Raw genomic sequence first — 26833 nt, forward strand, 5'->3', positions numbered from 1 at the left:
ATTCAACCATTTTCGATATATCTGACTTTCATTGGAACAAAGTACTGGAGCTCAACTCCCAAATAGTCCAATATTATTTTTATTAGGAGATATTGAAGGGACAATACCGAAAATTAAATTGAATAAGTATCAGAAAAAAATTATAAGTATTGTATTGGCAGTAGCTAAAAAAGTTATCGCAATTACTTGGAATTCTAAGTTATATTTAACTATGGATCAATGGAATAATGAAATATATAGTTGTATTCCACTTGAAAAAATTACATATAATCTAAGAAATGAATATGATATATTTTTCAAAATTTGGCTCCCATACCTACAAAAGAGATTAAATATATAGGTCCTTTGAAGATAAAATTATAATGTAATTGGGGAAAGTAAGAATAAATATTAAAATTATTTTGAACTCCATGGAGCATGTGGGTATCCTCCAATATCGAGGCAATCTTTTTCTTCTTTATTTCTTTCTTTAGATAAGGGTTAAGGTGGGGAGGGGGAGGATTAATATTATTTTTCGTTTTCTTACTAATTTTTCATTACATTTATTCTTTGTAATTTTCTAAAAAAATAATAAATAAATAAAAAGAGCATCTCAGTAATCCAACAGCCCACTCACCTTTGCTACCCTTTATGTCATTTCCTTACGTTTAACACAATTATTACGTGCCTTTTCCAGCTCAAACTGTGAATTGATTTAAAGTCTGTCCCATAATTTAATAGCTTTTATTTGAAAACTATCTACCCTCGCAAAGATTGTACTGAAGACTGCATTTGATTTTTCTTCAGCCTTGTACGCTTCACATTGAAGTAGTATGTGTTTCGACGGTTTCATAATGACAAAATGTACACGACACAGAATGAAGTTTTCCAATTAGTTACAAGGCATAATTAAGCATAGTGTGGATATTTCTGTCATGTGAATATCATTCCTTCACTTGTTTTAAGCCCTTCTTCTATAAACCCAACAGGTTTATGTATTCTGGAAAGGTGTCTGTCTTTACGTCCATTATACTACGTCTTGCCATAAGCCCCTAATTCTTAACACTACCAACCTTTTAGCTTCTAATTTGCTAAGTGGAAGGTCTATATCCACAGCTTAACATTTAACAGCTTTTGGTGCTAAACAGTCAACATCATCATTTCCCTCAACAGTGTGATATGCAGGCCCCATAATGTGCAGACATATAAATCAAACTTTATATACGAAATACCGTTTGACAAGTTTCCAACAGTCAATCTGACCTACTGCCAAAATGACCTGTTTAAGACTCATCAAAACCGAAATGTATTCTGAGCAAATTATAAGGACCAATTTCTTCCACCCACTGTAAGCCTAAACTGTTGGCAAAGAATTCTGCCTTCTATGCTGATAAATGACTAAAAGTCATTTCTTTATCATTATCTCAATTCAGGCACACAAAAACAGCCACACCAACATCGCCAGTTAAATTATCTTTTGATTCATCTGTAAAAATGGTTACTGTATGATAATAACTTTCATTAATATACTGATGACCAACAGACTCTCAGGCAGAACCGAATCCGATCGTGTAAACTAAAATCAACTGAAGTCATTGGAAAAAACAAGGTAGGGTTACAGAGAAAGCTACAGTGGGACATACTGTATCATCAGATACACCCATATTCGCAGCGTGGTAAGAACCCAGCCACCCAAAGCAAAAAAACACTCTTCTTGTGATGTCCCTAACTGTCCTCTAGCGCACCTTTAACAGGATGATCATTTACTTGCCCCTGCAAATTAATCCAGTATGTTGACATCAACTTGAACCTCTGTTACTTTGAGGGCAATTGTCCCACTGCAATCAGTAAAGCCAAAACAGGAGACAACATTACCGCACCAGAACACAAACTAAAAGTCGGTAATTGTATCACATACAAACACTTTTAATTTGAAGATGAAGGTGATCCACAAGCCACACATACATAATCAAGAACAGATCAAATTAAACAAATATAATTGGTCAACAAAGATTTTCATGTTGCACCCAAGAATACCCACATAGATGTCTGAGGAGATTTAAAGCTCCTTTACATTTATCAATTATTTTACTGATGGGTGCTTCCACGTCAGCCTATTATCCATTCACATACTGAGAAATCTTACCACTGACACTTCCTCGAGACATTAATCCTGTAAGTTAAAATCAAGGGCAAGTCTATTAATGTTGTTTGTAAACCACGTAATGTGTTTTAACGACTGAAAGCTTACAATCCTCATCAATCTGCCCACTGTTTGATCCATTAATTGTAAATTGCAGTTAATACCTCAAATCCATAAAGCTAAGTCATCTGTATCTTGTGATTTACCCAGGGAATCCCATTTTCGCATAGAGAAAATATCATTAATCATAATATTAAATAATGAAGGGCTACAAATACTGCCTTGTGGGATTCCATTCTCTATCTCATAGACACAAACATGCCGACCGTTACTTGGACAGTCCATACAAAAAAAAACTCAGAAAAATTATACAATGTCCCCCTTACTCCTAATTTAATCAAAAGTCCTTTCTTCCATATCATTTCCCTTTTCAGTCTCAAGAAATACTGCTATTACAACATCTTTATTTAATTGTGCTTTCCGAATATCATCTTCCAAACCTAAAACTGAATCTAATGTCATTTCACACTTCCAACATGCACTCTAATAGAACACTTTATCACCACTCTTTCCAAACTATAACTCAAGCGCTTGATTACTATACATTCCATAAGTTTACATAAATGAGACTTTCACGATATAGGCCCTTAACTAGAAGGATCAAATGGGGATCTGCCAGGTTTTCAGGCACTACTATTTCCATTTTCCATGAGGAAAGTAGATGCACAATTCAAATATTTAATATTTTACAAATGCGAATTATATACAATTACAATTTCAAATATCACTCTTTCCTGGAGACAGCTGACCTGCATTTTTATTAGACTTCTTAAATTCATACAAAGAAATCTGTCCATTCGTGATACTATCATTGCTGCAGCTGACTTCCAGCACATCAGAGTATTCACTGAAAAACAGATCCCTACATTGTTTAATTTCTTCACTTAAATTATCCTGATTATGAATCTCTGCAAATGACCCAGCCAGTAACACAACCTTCCCTGTTTCAGTAACAATCATTTTGCCCTCAATAATCAACATTGGAATATTATGATCCCCACAAATCCCCCCATTTTCTAAATCATATCCCAAACAATTCCAAGTTTGATATCCCTTCCAATATTATCTCCATATAACCTCCAGTAAATCACCTACTTCCTCACCACGGCCTTTGCCCTTTTATTGTTGATAATGTCGCTCGGATACTGATGCACCATCACATAAAAACTCACATTTCTCCCAGTTTGCTTCCTGTCCCGTTATAAATCCAAATCCAAACTCATAGACAGGAAGGCTGACTGACGTTCACATCAACTAATCACCCTCCGAGTTCCCACTTGAGCGACGGGCAGTATAGCCAATGACAGCAGGGGTTAGTATTAAGTTTGAGCTGCGATAGGCTGAAGGAAATCGGCCCATGGACAGCCCCTCCTCTTCCGCTCCGTCGCCATGGCGGAGATCAGCGAGCCGCTTCTGTCAGTGTCGCCGGCCTCGGCGCCCACAAGGATGGGTGTGATTCCCCTTCGCGCCTCGGTGGGTCTGTTTTGGTGCCGTCGGTGGTGGCTGACGTAACATGCTTTGACAGGGAGCGAGCGAGGAACAATGACTACAACTCCCAGAAGGCCCCACTGATGACGTTGTGGTGTTGTTTCGGTGTAAGGTATCAAAGCAAAATGGAGGAAAATGTAATGCATTACGTTTTCTGTACTGTGTCGTGCCTTCTATAAACAATTAAACTAAAAGAGAGATTCCAGCGAGAAATAGAGAGAAAACAGAACAATACAGCACAGCACAGGCCCTTCGGCCCACAATGTTGTGCCGACCCTTAAACTCTGCCTCCCTAAGCTTAAATTCCTCCATATATCTGTCTAGTAGTCTCTTAAACTTCACCGGTGTATCTGCCTCCACCACTGACTCGGGCAGTGCATTCCACGCACCAACCACTCTCTGAGTGAAAAACCTTCCTCTAATATCCCCCTTGAACTTCCCTCCCCTTACCTTAAAGCCATGTCCTCTTGTATTGAGCAGTGGTGCCCTGGGGAAGGGGCGCTGGCTATACACTCTATCTATTCCCCTTAATATCAACTATACCTCTATCATTTCTCCTCTCATCCTCCTCTACAGAGAGTAAAGCCCTAGCTCCCTTAATCTCTGATCATAATCCGCACTCTCTAAACCAAGCAGCATTCTGGTAAGTCTCCTCTGTACCCTTTCCAGTGCTTCCACATTCTTCTTATAGTGAGATGACCAGAACTGGACAGAGTACTCCCTGTGGCCCAACCAGAGTTTTATAGAGTTGCATCATTACATCGCGACTCTTAAACTCTATCCCTCGAGTTATGAAAGCTAACACCGCATAAGCTTTCATAACTACTTTGTCTACCTGTGAGGCAACTTTCAGGGATCTGCGTACATGTAGCCCCAGATCCCTCTGCTCCGCTGCACTACGAAGTATCCTGCCATTTACTTTGTACTCTGCCTTGGAGTTTGTCCTTCCAAAGTGTACCACCTCACACTTCTCTGGGTTGAACTTCATCTGCCAATTCTCAGCCCACTCCTGCATCCTATCAATGTCTCTCTGCAATCTTTGACAATCCTCTTCATTATCCACAACACCACCAATCTTTGTGTCTTCTGCAAACTTGCCAATCCATTCTTCTACCCCCACATCCAGGTCGTTAATAAAAATCACAAAAAGTAGGGGTCCCAGAACTGACCCTTGTGGGATACCACTAGTCACAACCCTCCAATCCAAATGTACTCCCTCCACCACAACTCTCTGCTTTCTGCAGGCAAGCCAATTCTGAATCCACCTGGTCAAACATCCCTGGTTCCCATGCCTTCTGACTTTATGAATAAGCCTGCCATGTGGAACTTTATCAAATGCATTACTAAAATCCATGTAGATTACATCCACTGCACTACCCTCATCTATATGCCTGGTCACCTCTTAAAAGAACTCCATCAGGCTTTTTAGACATGATCTGTCCTTCAGAAAGCCATGCTGACTGTCACTGATCAGACCATGATTCTTTAAATGCCAATAAATCCTATCTTTCTGAATCTTTTCCAACATCTTTCCCACCACAGATGTAAGGCTCAATGGTCTATAATTATCGGGACTATCCCTACTACCCTTTTTGAACAAGGGGACAACATTCGCCTCCCTCCAATACTCCGGTACAATTCCCGTGGACAATGAGGACATAATGATCTTCGCCAGAGGCTCAGCAATCTATTTCCTTGCCTCGGATGCAGAACTGGGAAGCGCAGATGGAGTTCAACACAGATGAAGAGGTTCATTTCTGCAGGTCAAATTTGAACACAGAATATAATATTAATGGTAAGTCTCTTGGCAGTGTGGAGGGTCAGAGGGATCTTGGGGTCCATGTCCATATGACACTCAAAGCTGCTGTGGAGGTTGGCAGTGTTGTTAGGAAGGCGTCTGGTGTGATGGCCTTCATCAACCGTGGGATTGAGTTCAAGAGCTGTGAGGTAATGTTGAAGCTATATTTCTCCTAACCTGTACATAAGTAATTGTACCCCAACACAGCAGGGCTGTGCGCTTAGTTGGACCCCACCTTGGGAGTCCTGTGTTCAGTTCTGGTGGCCTCACTAAAGGAAGGATGTGGATACTATAGAGAGTGTAGAGTAGATTTACAAGGATGTTGCTCTTGGATTGGAGAGCAGCGTTATGAGAATAGATTGAGTGAACTTAGCCTTCCCTTCTTGGAGCGACGGAGGATGAGAGTTTACCTGATAGAGGTGTATAAGATGGTGAGAGGCTTTGACCATGTGGATAGCCAGAGTCATTTTCCAAAGCTTGAAGTGACTAACACGTGGGGACGTAGTTTTAGCTGCTTAGAAGTCGGTACTGAGGGAATGTCAGGGGTAGGTTTCTCACACACAGAGTGGTGGGGGCATGGAATGCACTGCCGGCAGCGATGGTGGAGGTGGATACAACAGGATATTTTAATAGACTGTTAGATAGCGTCATGGAGGTTAGAAACACAGAGGGCTATACGATCAGGAAATCCTAGGCTGTCTGTAGAGTGGGTTACATGGTCGGTACAACATTGTGGGCTGAAGAGCCTGTAATGTGCTGTAGATTTCTGTGTTCTGTGTCAAAGTCAGGCAGAGGGATTAGTTTAAATGGACAGGAGGACAGCATGAAAAGGTTGGGCCGAAAGGCCTGTGTTAGTGCCGTAAGTGACGGGTTCTGTCCCAACCATCAGATGCTATTCCCCTCAACAGATGCTGCCTGACTTGACAACGTTCTTGAAAAGTTGCATTCAGTTCCACTTAGCATTCTGTACAGAGGATGTTTAGTGCTGGAAGAGTGCAGAGGAGATTCATCCTGATTGAGGGGGCTTGTGTTCATAAGCCATAAGGCATAGGAACAGAATTAGGCCATTCAGCCCATTGAGTCAGCCACCTTTCCTTCATGGCTGATCCCAGATCGCACTCAATTCCAGATATCTGACCTCCCCCCATATCCATTGATGCCCTGACCGATCAGGAAACGATCATCTTCCGCCTTGAATATACCCACACACTCGGCCTCCACCGCAGTCTGTGGCAGAGCATTCCACAGATCCAATACACCTTGGCTAATAAAAAAATAACCTGCTACCTCTGTTTGAAAAGGTGGCCCCTCTGCTTTGTGGCTGTGCCCCACCACAGGAAATACCTTCTCCACATCCACCTTATCCAGGCCTTTCTACATTCGGTAGGTTTCAATGAGATGCCCCCGCATTTTTCAAAGCTGCCAAGTGCTCCTCATATTTTAACCCCTTCATTCCCAAAATCTTCTTTCTGAAACTCCTCTGGACTCTTTCCAATGACAACACAACCTGTCTGAGATTTGGGGCCCAACAGTGTCAACAATACTCCAAGTGTGGCCTGACTAGTGTCTTTTAAAGCCTCAGCATTATCTCTTTGCTGTTATATTCATGGGGTGAGATTGGACTGTGTTGATCTGCAGGGGGATCTTGGAATCCGAGTTCATAACTCCCAGATAGTGGTTCCATTGTCAGGCAGTAATGTTGCAGTTGTATAAATCTCTAGTTTAACCACATCTGGAGAATTGCATTGGAAGACAGGAATAATGAGGAGGTTTTAGATGGAGAGTGGAACAAGCTTAACAGGATGCTGCCTGGATAAAGTGAGACCGGATAATCTCGGGGAATTTTCTCCGGAGTGGCAGAGTCTGAGGGAGATCTGACAGACGTTTACAGGAATGTGAGAGACACAGACAGAGTGGAGAGCCGGGATTTTTTCTCTAAGGAGCAAATGTCCAATGCCAGTGGGCATGCACTTCAAGAGAAAGGGGGAACACATCCTCATTGGAGCTTTTTGCACTATTGAAGTATTTTGTAATTTAGTGCATTTTGTATCTCTTCTATGCATAGCTGCTGTTGAAAAAAAGAATTGAAAAGGCAATGATGTTAGAAACCTGACTCAGAATGTTTAAAGGAGATTTGCGTTTCAAGTTTGGTTTTTCATTCCCTTTAGTGGTGGGTGTCTGGAGTGAATATCGGGTGCTGGTGGAGGCAGGTGCAAAAGAGGCTATTAGATACCACCTGGATGTGAGGAGAATGGAGGGATGTGTTCCTTGTGTAGTCAGAAGGGATTGGTTTAGTAAGGCATGAAGTGACAATTGGTTCAGAACAACACAGTGAGCAGAAGGGCCTGTTCAAGGACAAGTACAGCAAGCAGAGCAGGTAAACTGGATAAAGTGATCCCATTCAGAGAACAGACTGTGACGTCAGTGGATAGATAGATAGATAGATAGATAGATAGATAGATAGATAGATAGATAGATAGATAGATAGATAGATAGATAGATAGATAGATAGATAGATAGATAGACAGATAGATACTTTATTCATCCCCAAGGGGAAATTCAACATTTTTCCAGTGTCCCATACACTTATTGTAGCAAAACTAATTACATACAGTATTTAACTCAGTCCAAATATGATATGCATCTAAAATCACCCTCCCAAAAAGCATTAATAAATAGCTTTTAAAAAGTTCTTAGATAGTTTACTAAAGTGCATTGAGTGGTAACTTAAGCTCAGTCCTAACCGCGGCACTTTAACATGTCTTGCCCCTGGTAGTTGAATTGTAGAGCGGAAAGGCGTTGGGGAGTAATGATCCCTTCATCCTGTCTGAGGAGCATTGCATTCACAGCAACCTGCCGCTGAAGCTGCTTCTCCATCTCTGGATGGTGCTGTGCAGAGGATGTTCAAGGTTTTCCATGATTGACCGTAGCCTACTCAGCGTCCTCCGCTCTGCCACCGATGTCATACTCTCCAGTTCTGTGCCCATGACAGAGCCCGCCTTCCTTACCAGCTTATTAAGACGTGAGGCGTCCCTCTTCTTAATGCTGCCTCCCCAGCACGCCACCACAAAGAAGAGGACGCTCTCCACAACTGACCGATAGAACATCTTCAGCATCTTACTACAAACATTGAATGACGCCAGCCTTCTGAGGAAGTACAGTCGACTCTGCGCTTTCCTGCACAGGGCATCTGTGTTGGCAGTCCAGTCTAGCTTATCGTTTAACTGCACTCCCAGATATTTGTAGGTCTTAACCTGCTCCACACATTCTCCATTAATAATCACTGGCTCCATATGAGGCCTAGGTCTCCTAAAGTCCACCACCATCTCCTTGGTCTTGGTGATATTGAGACACAGGTAGTTTGAGCTGCACCATATCACAAAGTCCTGTATCAGTTTCCTATACTCTTCCTCCTGACCATTCCTGACACACCCCACTATGGCCGTATCATCAGCGAACATCTGCACATGGCAGGACTCCGAGTTATATTGGAAGTCTGATGTGTCCAGGGTGAACAGGACCGGAGAGAGCACGGTCCCCTGCGGCGTTCCTGTGCTGCTGACCACCGTGTCAGACCTACAGTCTCCCAACCGCACATACTGAGGTCTGTCTGTCAAGGATATATGCCAGCATCACAGTTCTCTCAACAAAGGCACTTCACTGCTGGATAAAATGAAGTTTGTGATGTTTATAACCGATGAGATGAATTGTCCTGCTCAGACATCTCATCCTGCTGGAGAAATTAAGATTATTGTGAAAGCTGCAGAAAGGTATCTCGGTGTAACTGGTGTTATGTGGGAAGCTGTAAATGAAGCTCTGAGTTGTGGGGGTTTCTGCATCCCAGTCTACTTGTGAAGATATGTAATGGGATTGAAATATTGAAGCGAAATGCAAGAAGCCTGATTTTACATGGCCAACACTTTCAGCAGTTTATTTCTGATTGGTCAGATTCTTCCGATGTTATATCTGTTCAGGAAACCTAAACATTTTAATTTTTATTCCTGTGCAGGATTATATTGTCATTTGGCTTGACAGGTTAGTTGGTAGAGGGGTGATGTTGTCAGTTTTATAAGGAAAGGGGCAGAGTATAGAGTTGTGAATGGGAATCAAATGTATCATGAACTTGTAGAAAATCTTGATTCAACAGATATATGTAATTTTCTTTTGTGAAAATATTAACTTTATAAATTGTATTTGGAGGTTTGGCCATCTACTTTTCTCATGGAAAATGGTTGTAGTAGTTTCCATTCAAAAACCTGGATCTCCCCGTCTGATCCACCTTGTAGGCCAATATCATTAAAGTCTCATTTATGTAAACTTGTGGAATGTATGGTAATCGAGTGTTTGAATTATATTTTCGATAAAAGAGGTAATTTCACGTTTTATCAGAGGCAATTTGGAACGGTAGAATAAGGCCATAAGATAAAGGAGCAGAAGTCGGTCATTCGGCCCATCGAGTCAGCTCTGCCATTTTATCATGAGCTGATCCATTCTCCCATTTAGTCCCACTCCCCCACCTTCTCACCATAACCGTTGATACCCTGGCTACTCAGAAACCTAGCAATCTCTGCCTTAAATAACATTGGAATCAGTTTGGGTTTGGAAGATCATATTAGGAAAGTAAAGTTAAATAAAGATGTTGTAATAGCAATATTTTTGATATTGAAAAGGCAAATAATATTTATTGAAGGATGGACTTGATTAATTTTTGGAAATGCAATTGAGAGGGCTATTGTAAAATTTTTTTCTGATTGTTTCTATTTGTACGTCTTGTAAAGGTATGGGTGGGCAAGTATGACATTGAATTCATTTTTATGTTTGGAAGATGGTATTAGTAAAGTCAGTTAAATATAGATGTTGTAACAGCAGTATTTTTACTATTCAAAAGGCAGATGGTATTTATGGAAGGAAAGAAATTTTATGAAATTGTGGAAATGTGGATGGAGGGGCGATTATCTAACTTTGAATTGTTTTAATTGAATGTTTTGTGTCAGGTATGGGTGGGAAAGTTATATTCAGGTTGTTATGAGATAAAGACTGTGATCCCACAGGCAGTATTTATTATTTTATATGATAATTAATATTTTTTTTCTGAGATAGGTTTTTCATTGTGTAAATCCCTATATGCAGATGATGGAGGTTTATGGATTAGAGGTAGAAATTTCAATTTTACTGTATATAGGATGCTTTAGCAATTAGTAAGGTCGAACAGTCGGCAAATAGATGGGACAAGTTATGTGTTTTACAGACAGGATTAATGAACCTGCACTTGATTGGAAATGATTGGAACTGATATGGTCAAACTCCTTAAAAGGTGTCAGTGGTGAGATTTCCAGGCATGTGGACGGATAATAAGCTGACATGGAAGTACCGGATCAGAAAATAATTGATAAATGTAAAGAAACATTAAATATTCTCAGTTATCCCTGCGTGTATTCTAGGGTGTTACATGAAAGTATTTGTTGACCAATCTCGTTTGTTTAATTGGATCTGTTCTTGATTATAGTTGTGGTTTATAGATCAGCTTCATCTTCAACTTTATTATGTTTGGGTGTGATGCAAGCACAGGCTTTGAGATTGTGTTGTGGTGCAGTAAATTTACCCCCTGTTTTAGCTTTACTGCATTGGTCAGGCCTAATCTGGAGTATTGTGTGTAGTTTTTGTTACTGGCCTGAAGGAAAGTTATCAACAACATTGAAAGAGTGCAGAGAAAAATTACAGTACGTTTGCTGGGACTTGAGGACTCGAGCTTTAGGAAAAGTTGAGGACTTTATTGTCTTTAGTGTTGGAAAATGAAGGGGGATTTTGCAGATTTATACAAAATTTTCAGTGTTGTTGACAGGGTAAATGCAGACAGGATTTTTCCTCTGAGTTTGGGTGAGATGGGAACTGGAGATCGCAGTTTAAGGGTGAAAGGTGAAATATTTATGAGGAACCTGAGTGGGAATTCCTTCACTCTGAGGGTGTTGAGGGTGTGGGAAGAGCTGTCAGTGGAAGTTATGGATTTCATTGCAGAAAAGTTTGGATCAGTACATGGACGGGAGGGGTATTGAGGGCCATGGTGCAGCTGCGGTTATTGGACTCGGCAGAATAACAATTCGGTACGGACTAAATGGGAAAAAGGGTTTGTTTGTGATGCACCATCAATAACTCATTCTAAGACGTAAAGGCGCGATATCAGCTTTTATTGACTGGAAGAAGGAACAAGCAGTGAGTGACCACCATACTACATCCTGGTGACTGAGAGGCCGGGCCCAGGCTCTGATCGCCTTTATACAGGGGTCTGTGGGAGGAGCCACAGGAGCAGTCAGCAGGGGGCGTGTCCAGACAGGCACACGTAGTTCACCACAGTTTGTTTGTCATAGTGCTCTCTGACTCCGAATAAAGTGTCGCTGAAGGGGAATTGGTTGCGGCTGTTGTCGGGAAGCAAACGATGTGCTTTCAGGATTTCCTGCTGGGGAAAGAAGTGAATTGATACAGGACATCCATGGTCAAAGTGTGGCGATCAGAGCCAAGGATTGTAAAGTTGTTGAAAACAAACACAGACACCCCCCACACACAAACTCTCACACACACACACTCTCTCTCTCTCACACACACACACACACACACACACACACACACACACACACACACACACACACACACACACTCCCTTCAACTTCACATTGGCGTTCACACCACTTCCCAAAAATATCTCATTCCTCCTCTTTGGCTCAAACTCTCCCCACTCTCCTGCCCCCATCTTCACCCCTTCCCACTTTTGCCACCTCTGCTTCCCCGTTCTCTCACTGTATCTTTCTCTCCATCTCTTGTCTCCCACTCCCTCATACTTTCCCTTCCTGCTCTCACCTCACCAATTTCCCTCTCTTCCACACACTATCTCTCTCTCCTCTCTTCATCCGTTACCTTCCCACTGACACACTCTTGTCCTCCCTACCCTACCCACTCACTCACTCACTCCCCTTCTTCTGTCCCTTATTGTCTCTTTCTCCCTTTCTACACAATGCTTCCCCTGCCTCTCACCCTCACCCCAATTCCTCCTTTACTGCAGCTCGTTTTCCGGGCCATCTCCCGTCCCCACATCCCCCACCCCGCACTGTGATAACGGTTGACTCGCACAGTGAATTGTCTGATGTTGCGCAATTCTTCGTTTTAAGGACAGTGACAATGTTTTCTCGGAATATGAAGGCTTGTGGTTTCCGGGAGAGGCCAGTTTGTTCCCTTTTTATGTGCTACAGAATAGGTGGGGGAAGGGAGTGTGGAGGAGAGAGAGAGAGAGAGAGAGAGAGAGGGAGAGACTAAATATGTATAAGCCTCAATCTCTTTCTCACTGTCCTCCTCCCTTCATCTGTTCTCAGCCACACCACCCCACTCTTTCCTCCACACATTCCACCCTAATCTTCCCCCTTTTCTGTCGCTTGTTTCCCGGCCACCCTCCCGTCCCCACATCCCCCACCCCGCACTGTGATAACGGTTGACTCACACAGTGAATTATAGATGTTCTGCAATTCTTCATAGTTTGGAAAGCACCAATGTTCTCTCAGAGCTAAAGGCTTGTGGTTTCCGGGAGAGGCCAGTTTGTTCCCTTTCCGTGCGCTGCAGAATAGGCGGTGGAGGGGATGTGGAGTGGACGGGAGAGCCATGTGTTCTCAGTAGCTGCACGGTCACGACAAAGACCAATCGCCGTCTGCGAGCTGGTCTCTGACACAGAACAACACAGACACACAAAGAGACGGACAGACACATACGATTTTGCATATAAACACACAGAGATTCAGACATACAAAAATACTTTAAAATGAATGCAGTTTGCATTTTTGTCGTTTTAAGATGGAGGCAGCTATTTTGTGAACTGTTTGAAATGATTCTTGCTCTGGGATAATCTAGTGTGCTTGTGGGGATGTCAGCAGGTTGGGGGTTCACATGGAAATGGGTCTGCACATTGATTTGCGGATGTGCGGAGGTTTCAGGGTATGTTGGTGAATATGGATTTTGGAGTGTCGGTGAATTTGGGGGTGCACACTGCTTTGGGCATTTCAGGGTGCACAGGGATTTGGGAGTATTTAGGACTGCGCACAGATTTGAGTGTCTCAGCGGATTTGGGGTTGCACACGGATTTGAGGATTGTGCTGACTTAGAAAAGTTTTGGCGAATATTGGGTGCACAGGGATTTGCGCAGGCATAGGGGTTTGTCAGTGAATATGGGGTTGTTGGTGGATTTGTGGGCACCCACTGACTACGGGGTGAGGATGGGTTTGGGGAGGAGCGTAGATTTAAGGGGATGTCAACTAGAATATGGGGACTATGCATGTGGACGTGTGTTTGAAATTTAAACTTTGTTCTTGCTTCTTTTCAGGAGGAGGCAGCTTTTTTTGTGAACACAGTTCTTAAATATTCTCTCTCTCTTCGGCTGTCACTCAGAATCCAGCTCCAGCCTCTTAAAGTGACACTCGGAGTTAAGGAAACAGGAGCTGGTAACAGGTGTGTCGGTTGCTTTGGGGTGCACACTGACTGGAGGGTAGAAGGTGGGTTTTTCGGTGAGCACAGATTTGTGGGTGCACACCGATTTGCAGATATGTGAAGAGTGGGTGTGTTTGCGGATTCGGGGGTGCACTCTGACTGGAGGGTTGAATGTGGTTTTTTTCGGTGAGCACAGATTTGTGGGTGCACACCGATTTGCAGATATGTGAAGAGTGGGTGTGTTGGCGGATTCGGGGGTGAACACTGACTTGGGGGAACCGGTGGATTTCGAGGTGTTACAAATCTCATGGTTTTTCCCTTTATACGGACTTCAATAATAAATGCAATATGAAATTTGACCTCTGTTTTTGATTTTTTTTAATGGAGACAGCCATTCCGTGAAATGATTCTTGCACTTAATGTGTATGTGGGGCTGTGTGTAGATTTGGGGCTGTGACGAGACTCAAGGCAAATTTACACTGGCAGCATATTCAATTGATCCCAACCTTTGTTGAGACAGTTGACTCCCACATATGGTCTAAATATGAATTCAATAATGTAATCACAATCTCTCACCGTGGGCATTGCGCCGGTCAGACGTTATCAGGTGATGAGCCGTTGAAATATCCGGTCACCTTGGGGCTTCAGTTCATTAATAAAGCCGCGTCCTGAGCACACGGCAGAGGCGGCCGCAGTGTCTCCGGTCAGGGCTCCAGATCCTCACATTCACCGCCTCATCTCCCAGGTATTTCTAAGGTGAGGCCATGTTCGGCACAGCACCTCCTGTTTTGTGCCAGAGGTTTCGATGTTTATTCCCGGGCGGATTGTCCCATCGATCGGCAGCTCCGGGCAGTTACCAGAGTGTGCGTGGGGGACGGGGCAAAGCACCGGCCTGGAAACTCGTTACCTCATTGGATCGGTCAGATGGCAGTCACAGAATTACTCCTGAATGCCGCTCGCCCATTGGTCTGCAAATATTCCCATCAGTTCCCATTCCCTCCCACCGAACTCGCAGCCCGACGTTGCCAGAAAGTGGCGGAGATCTAGTCGACACGTACAAACAAGCTGGAGGAACTCAGCAAGTCGGGAAGCAACATTTCGTTCCGAGACCCTTCGTCAGGACCACTTTGATGGCGACGGTCTTGCCGGATGCTGGTTGGCTAATCCATTGTCAATCACCTCAGTCTCCGCCTTCTCCTTGAATAATTGGCTGACATGGAGAACGAGGTTTGTATAAACGGCAGCGGACACTCCAATTTAAAGCCACATTCCGGACACGAACTGGACATAGTGTGGTGTAGAGAATTGGGACATAAAACCCTCACTGCTTCCTTTTTCAAATGAAACCTAAATTACCCCCCAAAAGTCCTATAGTTTGTACGTAACAATACACAATAGCTTGAGTTAAATTAAAATTATTGCCATTTTTAAATGAAAACTACATACCCAGAATGATGCTTCCCAACACGAACAAAGGAATACAGTAATTAGGCATAGTGTGTCAAATTCTAGGTCGTGTCAATGTAATTCCTTATCTTCTTGTTTCATCCACAAACTTCCATAAACACAACAAGTATGTATTCTGTCAAGGTGTCTGCATTGATGCCCTTTATCCCACCAATCTTGATTTAATTATTAATCCAACAACCCCTTAGCTTCTGATGTGCTAGTTAGAATTTTAACAGCTTTTGTAACTGATCCGCTGTGTGCAGGGACCCATAAGAAGTGGAAATATAAACCAATACTCTGCGTATGAAATAACGTCTGATGCGTTTGATTTCCAACAGTAAATCTGTCCTACTGCAAGAATACCGGTTTGAAGACTCATCAAAACCGAACAGGCATCTGAACAAATTACAGCTTTGTGTCACACTTACCCAACAGGCTGGTACATGTCTCGGGGAAAAGGAGATCCAGCCACTCACCAACCCCACCTCCCGTACACACAGGTGCTGTGAGAATCAAGTTTATGCCTCGCGCCCGCACACAGTATCAAATTCACACCAGATACCGTTATGAAATACACCTTAAAGAGTTTACTAAAACTAAAAGAGTACTAGGCAATACAACATATATGAAAGAAAAGAAGAAGCAAAAGGCGCCAACTTATCAAAGTTCAGTCAGTTTAGTGCACATCGTTGGAGCTCAACCATCGAACCATTCGACCCCTCGTCGCTTGCCTCCGCCCTCCGCGTCTTCGCACCCGGGGCCACCCCGGTGTTCGACCGGGCACGTCAACCTTCCTCGGCGTCTTCCTCCCGACTCTCTGGAAAACCCGCGAAAACACCCCGGCCCCCAAGTTCCCAGCCTCACAAGACAAAATAACAATCCCCATTGGTTACCAAATGAATACAATCCCCATATCAGCAAGTCTAAAGCTAAACAACTGCGAGAGAAACACCTATCAGACAAAGAAGCATTCCTACTCTTAACAAACCAAAGAAGCCATTTTGAGTCACATACACAGGACATTGTACATTTACATGAACAAATTTCCACCACCCACTGTAAGCCAAAAATGATGGAAACAAATTCTACTATATATACTGATAAATGGTTGGTAAATTGTTTCTTTATCGTTACTTGTAATTCATGAACAAAAAACAGCCACACCATCATCCCGGTTACGTTATCGTTTGATTCTTCTGCAGCAATGTTTAACATATCATAATAATTTTCAAAATTATGCTGACGAATCAAGATTGTCAAGCAGAACAGAATCCTGAGACCTCATTAAATTATGTATCCTAAAATCAACTAAAGGCATTGAGAAAAACAATGTGGGGTTACCAAGAACGCGACAGTGGGACATATTGCATAATCCAACAAACCCATATTCCCAGCGTGAATAGAACCCAGCCCCTGGACAACAAGCTGTGTGAAATGACAGCCAGAATCTCTCACCAGTGGAAAACAAAATAATATAACGTTTTATGCTTTGCCGAGACCTGGTTAACGGAGGAGACACCGGACCACGCCATCGAACCCTCTGGGTTCTCCCTGTCCCCTGTGGACAGGTGGAAACCCCTCACTGGGAAGAGTAAAGGAGGTGGGGTATGCTTCATGGTCAACAATGCTTGGTGCAACCCCCAGAATATGCATGTGCTCCAATCCTTTGTTGCCCAGATGTGGAGCCGCTGTTTAGACCCTACTGGCTGCCCAGAGAGTTCACGGTGTTATCATCACGGCAGTGTACATTCCGCCCCAGGCTGATTCTGACCTGGCTCTCAAGGAACTGTACGAAACCCTCAACACGCTGAAGACTGCCCAGCCAGAGGCTGCCTTCATTGTCGCCCTGACTTTAATCCAGCATCGCTGACCGAAGTGTTGTCAGCACATCCAGGTGAGCGCTCGGGGAGCTGGCACACTCGACCTTTCCATAACGCTTACAAAGTGCTCCTCCGACCACACTTCAACAATCAGATCACTCTCTGATCCGGCTTCTGCCGATGTACAGGCAAAAGCTGAAACAAGAGACGGCCATGGGTGATCCGTCCACTGTTGGTCCGACCAATCGGACTTCATGCTGCAGGACTGCTCGGATGACATCAATTGGATTGTCTTCCATGATGAGGATGCGACCAAGTTCACGATGGGGTCACGTGCTTCATCTGAAAGTGCATCGAGAATGCTGTTCTCCAGAAATCAGTCAATGTTGTTTCTTTATCGTTACCTATAATGTGGGCACAAAAACAGCCACACCAACAATCCCAGTTAAATAATATTTTGATCCTTCTGTATTAACATATCACAATAAATTTCCTTAATATACCTAAGACCTAACAGATTTCCAGGCGTAACAAAATCCCGAGACTTTATTAAACCGTGTATCCCAAAATCAATAAAGGCATTTACAAAAACAAGTTGGGGTTGCCGGGAATGCCACAGTGGGACATATTGCATAATTCAACGAAACCACATTCCCAGCGTAATAAGAACCCAAGCACCCAAAACTGTAACACTCTTCTTGTGATGTTCCCAACAGTCCTCCGACACACCTCCAACAGGATGATCATTTCTTTGCTCCTTCAAATTAATCCAGTACGTTAACATTAAATTCAATCTCCGCAAAATCAATCAGTAAACCTGAAACAGGAGACGACATTACTGCACCATAACAGAATCTTAAAGCCTGTGCTTGTATCACAGCCAAACATTTGAAAGTTGGAGATGAAGCTGATCCATGAGCCACAGAATCAAGACAAAATCTAATGAAACAAATGTAAATGGTCAGCAGAGATTTTCATGTCGCACCCGAAGAATATCCACAGAGACACCGAGAATATTTACTGCTCCTTTATATTTCTCAATTATTTTACTGATACGGTGCTTCCATGTCAGCTCATTGTGCTTCCACCTGCCTGGAAATCTCACCACTGACACGTCTTCAGGAGTTTGATCAGATGATTTCAAATCAAGCGCAGGTCTATTAATCCTGTTTATAAAACAAGTGACTTGTGTTTTTCCACTGAAAGCTCAAGTCCCATCTATTTACCAGCTGATTAATTGCTAATGGCATCCTATATACAGTTAAACTGACATTTCTACCTCTAATGTTTAAAGCTCTATCATCTGCAAATAGTGATTTACCCACCCCTGTATCTATCTCAGAGAAAATGTTATTAATTATAATAAGAAATAAAAAATACTGCCTTGTGGGATCCCAATCTCTATCTCAGAAACCGGTGTATAACTTGCCCACCGGCTCCTGCAGAAGGCGTCTAAATAAAAAAAAAAAATCTCATAAAACTTTACAGTGTTTAACTATGATCAAAAGGCCTGTGTAAAGGCTAAGAAACCGGCATGTAAGTAGTGAAACAGGGATTTCAGCTCATCATTATATCCCAGTTATCTGCCTTCTCCAATTCATCCTTTGGTCTATTGCCTTCTCTGCCTTGCTGATTCAAATGCTCAAAGAGATGGTCTTTAAATGCTTGCTTGCAACATGTCCTCCGTCATTATGTTCCAGATGGTGACCTTCAGAAGCAATTATTCCTAAGATCACCTCTAAACTTCACACGCTTCTTCTTAAAACACTCCTTGTTATTCAGACCTCTGTCTGGAATCACAGAGTCCCAATGAAGAGAAAGTGTGCTTCCTTCCAAATGGTCCATGCCCACTTGAATTCAGCCCATTTGCCTGCATCTAGCCCATAACCCTGTGATCAGGTACTATCCATTAGCCTGTAAATATATCCTTTAAACCCTCTAGCTGAACTCCACCCTACCACTTTCTATAGTCGCTCCTTCCACATCCCCATCATTGTCTGTGGATAAAATGTCCCCTTTTAGTCTTTCTTCTCTTACGTAAAATCTATGCCCTTGAGTTTTACAACCACCCCCTCGTGCTTGAAAAGGCGGTCTCCATTTATATTATCGATGCACCTCATGTTCATTGTCTTCTTTAAGATCACCTCTCAACATTGGATGCTCCAGGAGAACATTATTCCCACCAATGCGGTCTCTCCTTGCTCCTCAGTCCATACCATACATTCTGATGAATCTCCAGTGCAATTAAACATTTTCTGTCGTGTGGCACCAGACACATCTCAAGCTTTTGATACAATTCATGTTTTAAAAAGTCCTTCCAAGAGTTCTGTTCAGTACTTTCCATATAACGACAGGTATCCCAGTGGACGCCTTCATTCTATTTACCTGTCTCGACACCTTTAGGTACCGTTGTACCTCTGCGTCAATGCTACGCCTTCTATAAGAAATTCTGAAGACGCAGGAGAGATATATCCCGAAGAAGAAGTATTTTAAAGGGAGGATGAGGCTAAGCAAAAGAAGGGGCATAGAATATAGCAACTATTTGTAGAAAGCTAGAGGAACGGAAAGCTTTTATAACTTGACAGCATCGACGTTCAGAAGTTCAAAGTACATTTATTATCAATGTATATATACTGCATACAACCTTGAGACTCGTCTCCATACCGGCAGCCACAAAACAAAGACATCTCTTAGAACTTATTAAAGAAAGAAGATCGTCAAACACCCGATGTGCAGGGGTAAAAAACAGATCTTGCAGATAACAAAGTCAGCACATAACATATTGAACTGAAGTGCTCGATAGTGAGTCTAAAGCCACAGAACCAGGCATCACTGTAGCCGATTCAGGAGCCCGTTTATTGCAGACCAGCACAAAGAAAAATAAACCCCGCAGTGCTGTGATCTGAACTTTCCTGTCCTGTCCTCCAGACCCCACACCCTGACATTTTCAGTCTGCCCTCGTACTTCAACCTCCTGAATCTCAGGTCATTCCATGCCTCTGGTTCTGGGCCGTGCCGCGTCGTAACACTCTCAGCCATATCAATGCGGAATGCAAAGAAAACAGAGCAGTGAGGACAGAAACGATGAATGTCAGGGTAATCTAGGCAGTAACATAAAAGAGGAAACCAGAATCCTTTTTTTTCAGATATTCCTCACAAAGCGTACAGGAGAGGTAAAGTGGATACCAGACAACTGTAAAATGATGTTGGAGAGGGAGCAAAGCCGAACAAAAAATAGTAGATCAAGTCAATGTTATTTTGCATTAGTCTTCACCATGGAAGACAGCAGCAGAACACATGAACATCCGAATATCAGACAGTAGAAACGTGTGAGTATTTCTCCCTCCTTCCTTTCTTAAAAAGTGGGATAACATTAGCCATTCTCCAATCCTTAGGAACTGATCCTGAATCACATGCAGGTGAACTGGGAGAATCAGGTAGGTGCTGGACCCCAGGATAGGGAGTTTGTGGAGTGTCGAAGGGATGTATTTTTGGAACAGCTTGTTCTTGAGCCAACCAGGAACGAGGCTATTTTGGACTTGGTGATGTGTAATGAACAGGAATTGATAAGTGATCTTGAAGTAAGGGAGCCATTAGGAAGTAGTGATCATAACATGATAAGTTTTTATCTACAATTTGAGAGGGATAAGGGCAGATCAGAGGTGTCAGTGTTGCAATTAAATAAAGGAGACTACGGAGCCATGAGGGAAGAGCTGGCCAAAGTTAAATGGGCGGATGCCCTGGCAGGAAAGACAGTGGATCAGCAGTGGCAGATATTCTTGGGGATAATACAAAAGATGCAAACGCAGTTCATTCCAATGAGAAGGAAGGATTCAAAGAGGGAGAAGGGGCCACAGTGGTTGACAAAGGAAGTCAGAGATTGTATAGCATTAAAGAAAAAGAAGTATGACAGGGCAAAGATGAGTGGGAATACAGATGATTGGGAAAGTTTTAAGGAACAGCAGATCTTAACTAAAAAAGCAATACGGAGAGAAAAAATCAGGTATGAGCTCAGTCTAGCCAGGAATATAAAAGGGGATAGCAAAAGCTTTTTTAGCTATGTGAAGAGAAAGAAGATAGTTAAGAACAATGTTGGCCCCTTGAAGAATGAATTGGGAGAAATTGTTATGGGAAACAGGGAAATGGCAACAGAATTTAATGCGTACTTTAGATCTGTCTTCACCAGGGAGGACACAAGCAATCTCCCAGATGTATGGATGGACCAGGGTCATAAGATATCAGATGAATTGAAACAGATTGACATTAGGAAAGAAACTCTGATGAGTAGACTGATAGGACTGAAGGCTAATGAATCCCCGGGTCCAGATGGTCTGCATCCGAGGGTTCTAAAAGAGGTGGCTCAGGAAATTGCGGATGCATTGGTAATCATTTTCCAATGTACCTTAGATTCAGGATCAGTTCCTGAAGATTGGAGAGTGGCTAATGTTATCCAACTTTTCAAGAAGGGAGGGAAGGAGAAAATGGAGAACTATCGCCCTGTTAGCCTAACGTCAGTCGTGGGGAAGATGCTTGAGTCCATTATTAACGACGAAATAGTGGCATATCTTGATGGCAGTAATAGGATTAGGCCGAGCCAGCATGGATTTACCAAGGGCCAATCATGCTTGACTAATCTGTTGGAGTTTTTTGAGGGTGTAACAAGGATGTTAGATGAGGGTAAGCAAGTGGATGTAGTGTACCTAGATTTTCAAAAGGCATTCGATAAGGTGCCAAATAGGAGATTGGTGAGTAAAATCAGAGCTCATGGCATTGGGGGCAGGGTTTCAACATGGATAGAAAACTGGTTGGCAGATAGAAAGCAAAGGGTAGCAGTGAATGGGTGTTTCTCGGACTGGCTGGAGGTGACTAGTGGGGTACCACAGGGCTCTGTATTGGGACCACAGCTCTTTACGATTTATGTCAATGACTTAGATGAGGGCATTAAAAACTATATCAGCAAGATTGCTGACGATACTAAACTGGGTGGCAGTGTGACATGCGAAGAGGACGTTAGAAGAATACAGGGAGACTTGGATAGGCTGGGTGAGTGGGCAGATACTTGGCAGATGTCATTCAATGTGAATAAATGTGAAGTTATCCACTTTGGAAGCAGGAACAAGAGGGCAGAGTATTGTCTGAACGGTGTAGAGTTAGGTAAGGGAGAAATGAAAAGAGACATAGGAGTCCTAGTTCATCAGTCAATGAAGGTGAATGAGCAAGTGCAACAGGCAGTGAAGAGGGCAAATGGAATGTTGGCCCTTGTTACAAGGGGAATTGAGTACAAGAGCAAGGATGTCCTTTTGCATTTGTACAGGGCCCTGGTGAGACCACACCTGGAATATTGTGTACAGTTTTGGTCTCCAGGTTTAAGGAAGGACATTCTGGCAATTGAGGAAGTGCAGCGTAGATTCACTAGGTTGATTCGGATGGCAGGGCTGTCTTACGCAGAGAGATTGGAGAGATTGGGCTTGTACACACTGGAATTGAGGAGATTGAGAGGGGATCTGATTGAAACGTTTAAGATAATTAAAGGATTTGATAGGATTGAGACAGGAAATATGTTCCAGAAGTTGGGAGAGTCCAGTACCAGAGGGCATGGATTGAGAATAAGAGGTCAGTTATTTAAAACAGAGTTGAGGAAAAACTTCTTCTCCCAGAGAGTTGTGGAGGTGTGGAATGCACTGCCTCGGGAGACGGTGGAGGCCAATTCTCTGGATGCTTTCAAGAAGGAGCTAGATAGATATCTGATGGATAGGGGAATCAAGGGATATGGGGACAAGGCAGGGACTGGGTATTGATAGTGAATGATCAGCCATGATCTCAGAATGGCGGTGCAGACTCGAGGGGCCGAATAGTCTACTTCTGCACCTATTGTCTATTGTCTATCTAAGGAACATTGGAAAATGATTACCAATGCATCCGCAATTTCCAGGGCCACCTCCTTTAGTACCCTAGGATGCAGACCATCTGGACCTGGGGATTTGTCAGCCTTCAGTCCCATCAGTCTACTCATCACCGTTTCCTTCCTAATGTCAATCTGTTTCATTTCCTCTGTTACCCTATGTCCTTGGCCCATCCATACATCTGGGAGATTGCTTGTGTCTTCCTTAGTGAAGACAGATCTAAAGTACTTATTAAATTCTTCTGCCATTTCTCTGTTTCCCATAACAATTTCACCCAATTCATTCTTCAAGGGCCCAACATTGTTCTTAACTATATTCTTTCTCTTCACATACCTAAAAACGCTTTTGCTATCCTCCTTTATATTCCTGGCTAACCTGCGTTCTTACCTCATTTTTTCTCCCCGTATTGCCTTTTTAGTTAATTTCTGTTGTTGCTTAAAAATGTCCCAATCATCTGTCCTCCCACTCACCTTAGCTCTGTCATACTTCTTTTTTTAATGCTATGCAATCTCTGACGTCCTTTGTCAACCACTGTGGCCTCTTTCCCCCCTTTGAATCCTTCCTTCTCCGGGGGATGAACTGATTTTGCACCTTGTGCATTATTCCCAAGAATACCTGCCATTGCTGTTCCACTGTCTTTTCTGCTAGGATATCTGTCGTTAACTTTGGCCAGCTCCTCCCTCATGGCTCCATCGTCTCCTTTGTTCCACTGCAAAACTGACACTTGCGAGCTGCCCTTATCCTTCTCAAATTGCAGATAAAAACTTATCATATTGTGATCACTACCTCCTAATGGCTCCTTTACTTCAAGATCGCTTCTCAAATCCAGTTCATTACATAACACTAAATCCAGAATATTCTTGTCCCTGGTCGGCTCTTGTACAAGCTGTTCCAAGAATGCATTCTGTAGGCACTCTACAAACTCCCGATCCTGTGGTCCAGCACCAACCTGATTCTCCCAGTTCACCTGCATCTTGAAATCCCCCATAACTACTGCGACATAACCTTTGCCACATGCCAAAGTTAACTCTATTCAACTTGCACCCAATACCCATGCTACTGTTTGGTGGCCTGTAGGCAACACCCATTGGGGTCCTTTTGCCCTTACTGTTCCTCAGTTCTATCCACACAGACTCCACTTCTCCTGATCCTATGTCCCCCTTGCAAAGGACTGAATCTCATTCTTCACCAAAAGAGTCACCCCAGCCCCTCTGCCCACATTTCTGTCCCTACGATATCACGTATACCCTTGTACATCCATTTCCCAGGTCTGATCTCCTTTCAGCCATGACTCCGTTATCCCAACAACATCATAGTTACCCATTCGCACCTGTGCTTCAAGCTCATCTGCCTTATTTCTGACACTTCGTGCATTCAGATATAGAATTTTTAGCCCATTTCTCCTCTTTCTGTTTGAATCGCTGCCGATTGTGCTTAACCCAGCTCCCCGCACTCCCATCGGGCTATGCGCCCCTAGAATTTTGTTGTCCTTCCTAAATTTACTTATTCTTTCTACACATTTAACTCCATGTTCCGTTAGACCATCCCTCTGTACATGTGTCCTCCTTATCACTTGTTCCGCCTCACCATTCTCTACTACACACTTAATATTCCGGAACCGTGTAGTCCCCACCTGTCCTTTATTCTTCCTCTCGCTATCCTCCCTCACATTCTGGATCCCCACCACCTACAAATTTAGTTTAACCCCTCCCCCCCCAAGAAGCTCTAGCAAACTTCCCTGCAAGAATGTTAGTACCGCTCCAGTTCAGGTGTAAACCGTCCCCTCGGAACAGATCCCACCTTCCCTGGAACAAAGCCCAATTATCTGAAAAACCTGAAGCCCCCCCTCCTGCACCATCCTCTCAGCCACGTATTAATCTTTATAATCCTTCTGTTCCTTGTCTCACTCGCACGTGGCACAGGTAGAAATCCTGAGATTGTTACCCTGGAGGCCCTGCTCTTCAGCTTCGCAACTAACACCCTGAGCTCCCTACGCAGTTGTATTAGTTGTATTAGTCATAGATACTTCAATAATAAATGCAGTTTGGAATGAAATTACTTCTTGCTGTTAACTCAGGCGGACGCAGCCGTTCTGTGAACTATGTGAAATGATACGTGCTCTGGGATAATCCAATGTGCATGTGGGGTTGTCTGCTGAGTTGGAGCCGAAACGAATCTCAAGATTGTCTCATTTGTTCATACATTGATCATGAAGTTAATTTGAATTTTCACGTCTGTTCTTTTTTTTAATGGTTCAGGCAGCCATTTTGTGAAGTGTTTGAAATCAGTGTTCGAGAGCATGCGCAGTTTGCGGACACAGATGGGAAGGGACCGAAACAAGTGGATAAAGTGATGTCGAAGTCTACGGACAAATGTTCATTCAGGCAGGGTCAGGCGGAGACATGGGTTACCCACACATAGCCTCACACACACTCACACACACACACACACACACACACACACACACACACACACACACACACACACACTCACACACTCTCACACACACACACACACACACACACACACACACACACACACACACTCACACTCACACACACACACACACACTCACACACAACTACACTGTCTTCACCGTCTAGAGAACATGGAAAAGAAACATAGAAAACCCTACAGCACAAAACAGACTCTTCGGCCCAAAAATCTGTGCCGAACATGTCCTTATCAAAGAAACTACCTAGGGTTACACATAGTCCTCTATTCTTCTGAGCTCTCTGACCAAACCAGAACAATTTTATGAGACCCTATCGTTTCCACCTCCACCACCGTCGCCGGTAACCTGTTCCACTCTCTCACCACTCTCTGCGTAAAACAACCTATCTCTGACCTATGCCTTCTTCCAAGCACCTTAACACTGTGTCCTCTCGTGCTAAACATTTCAGCCCAGAAAAAAGACTCTGACTATCCACATGATCAGTGCCTCTTCTCCTCTTAGACACCTCTATCAGGTCACCTCTCATCCTCTGTCGCTCCAAGGAGTAAAGGCCAAGTTCACTCAACCTACGCTCTTAAGGAATGATACCCAATCCAGGCAACATCCTTATAAATCTCCTCTGCAACATTTCTATGGTTTTCACATCCTTCCAGTAGTGAGGCGACACGAACTGAGCACAGTACTCCAAGTGGGGTCTGATCAGGGTCCTATATAGCTGCAACATTACCTCACGGTTCCAAAACTCAATCTCACGGATGATTAAGGTCAATGCCCCACTTGCCTTCTTGACCACAGAGTGAAACTGCGGAGCAGCTTTGAGTGTCCTATGGTCCCGGACGCCAAGATCCCTCTGAACCTCTACACTGTCAGCAGTCTTACGATTAATCAGCCATCATAATTGACATAATGAAATGAACGACCTCACACTTATCTTTTTTGAACTCGATCTGCCACTGCACAGCCCAGTTTTGCATCCTATCAATGTCCCGCTGTAGCCTCTGACAGCCCTCCACACTATCCACAGCTCTTTGACACATACGGGATGAGATGATTAGAACACACTCACGGCTGAGTTTGATGGCCATGCATTAGGGTTAGGGTTGGACCCGGACGAGCCCCCTGATGTTCTGCCTGTTACTGTCACTGAGGAAACTGGAGGGTTTCTTCAATATGAAAGTGTTTATTCATCACCACCGACAGACAGTTTCTTGGGGACCCTCTCGTTACAGTGCGCCAAGCACAAACTATATCGAGTGTTTATATTCTTGAGGAGAAT

At 43.4% G+C, this 26833-nt stretch overlaps 1 long non-coding RNA gene across 1 annotated transcript; it reads left to right on the top strand.

Annotated features, from left to right (window-relative positions):
- Positions 1-5169: 5169 nt before the first annotated feature.
- Positions 5170-14290, top strand: LOC132385982 (uncharacterized). The gene is made up of 2 exons (XR_009509372.1): positions 5170-5465; positions 13828-14290. It is a non-coding gene; the product is annotated as an uncharacterized LOC132385982 (long non-coding RNA).
- The last annotated feature ends 12543 nt before the right edge of the window (positions 14291-26833 follow it).

The sequence above is a fragment of the Hypanus sabinus genome (assembly GCF_030144855.1).
Source record: "Hypanus sabinus isolate sHypSab1 chromosome X2 unlocalized genomic scaffold, sHypSab1.hap1 SUPER_X2_unloc_8, whole genome shotgun sequence".
Lineage (NCBI taxonomy): Eukaryota > Metazoa > Chordata > Chondrichthyes > Myliobatiformes > Dasyatidae > Hypanus > Hypanus sabinus.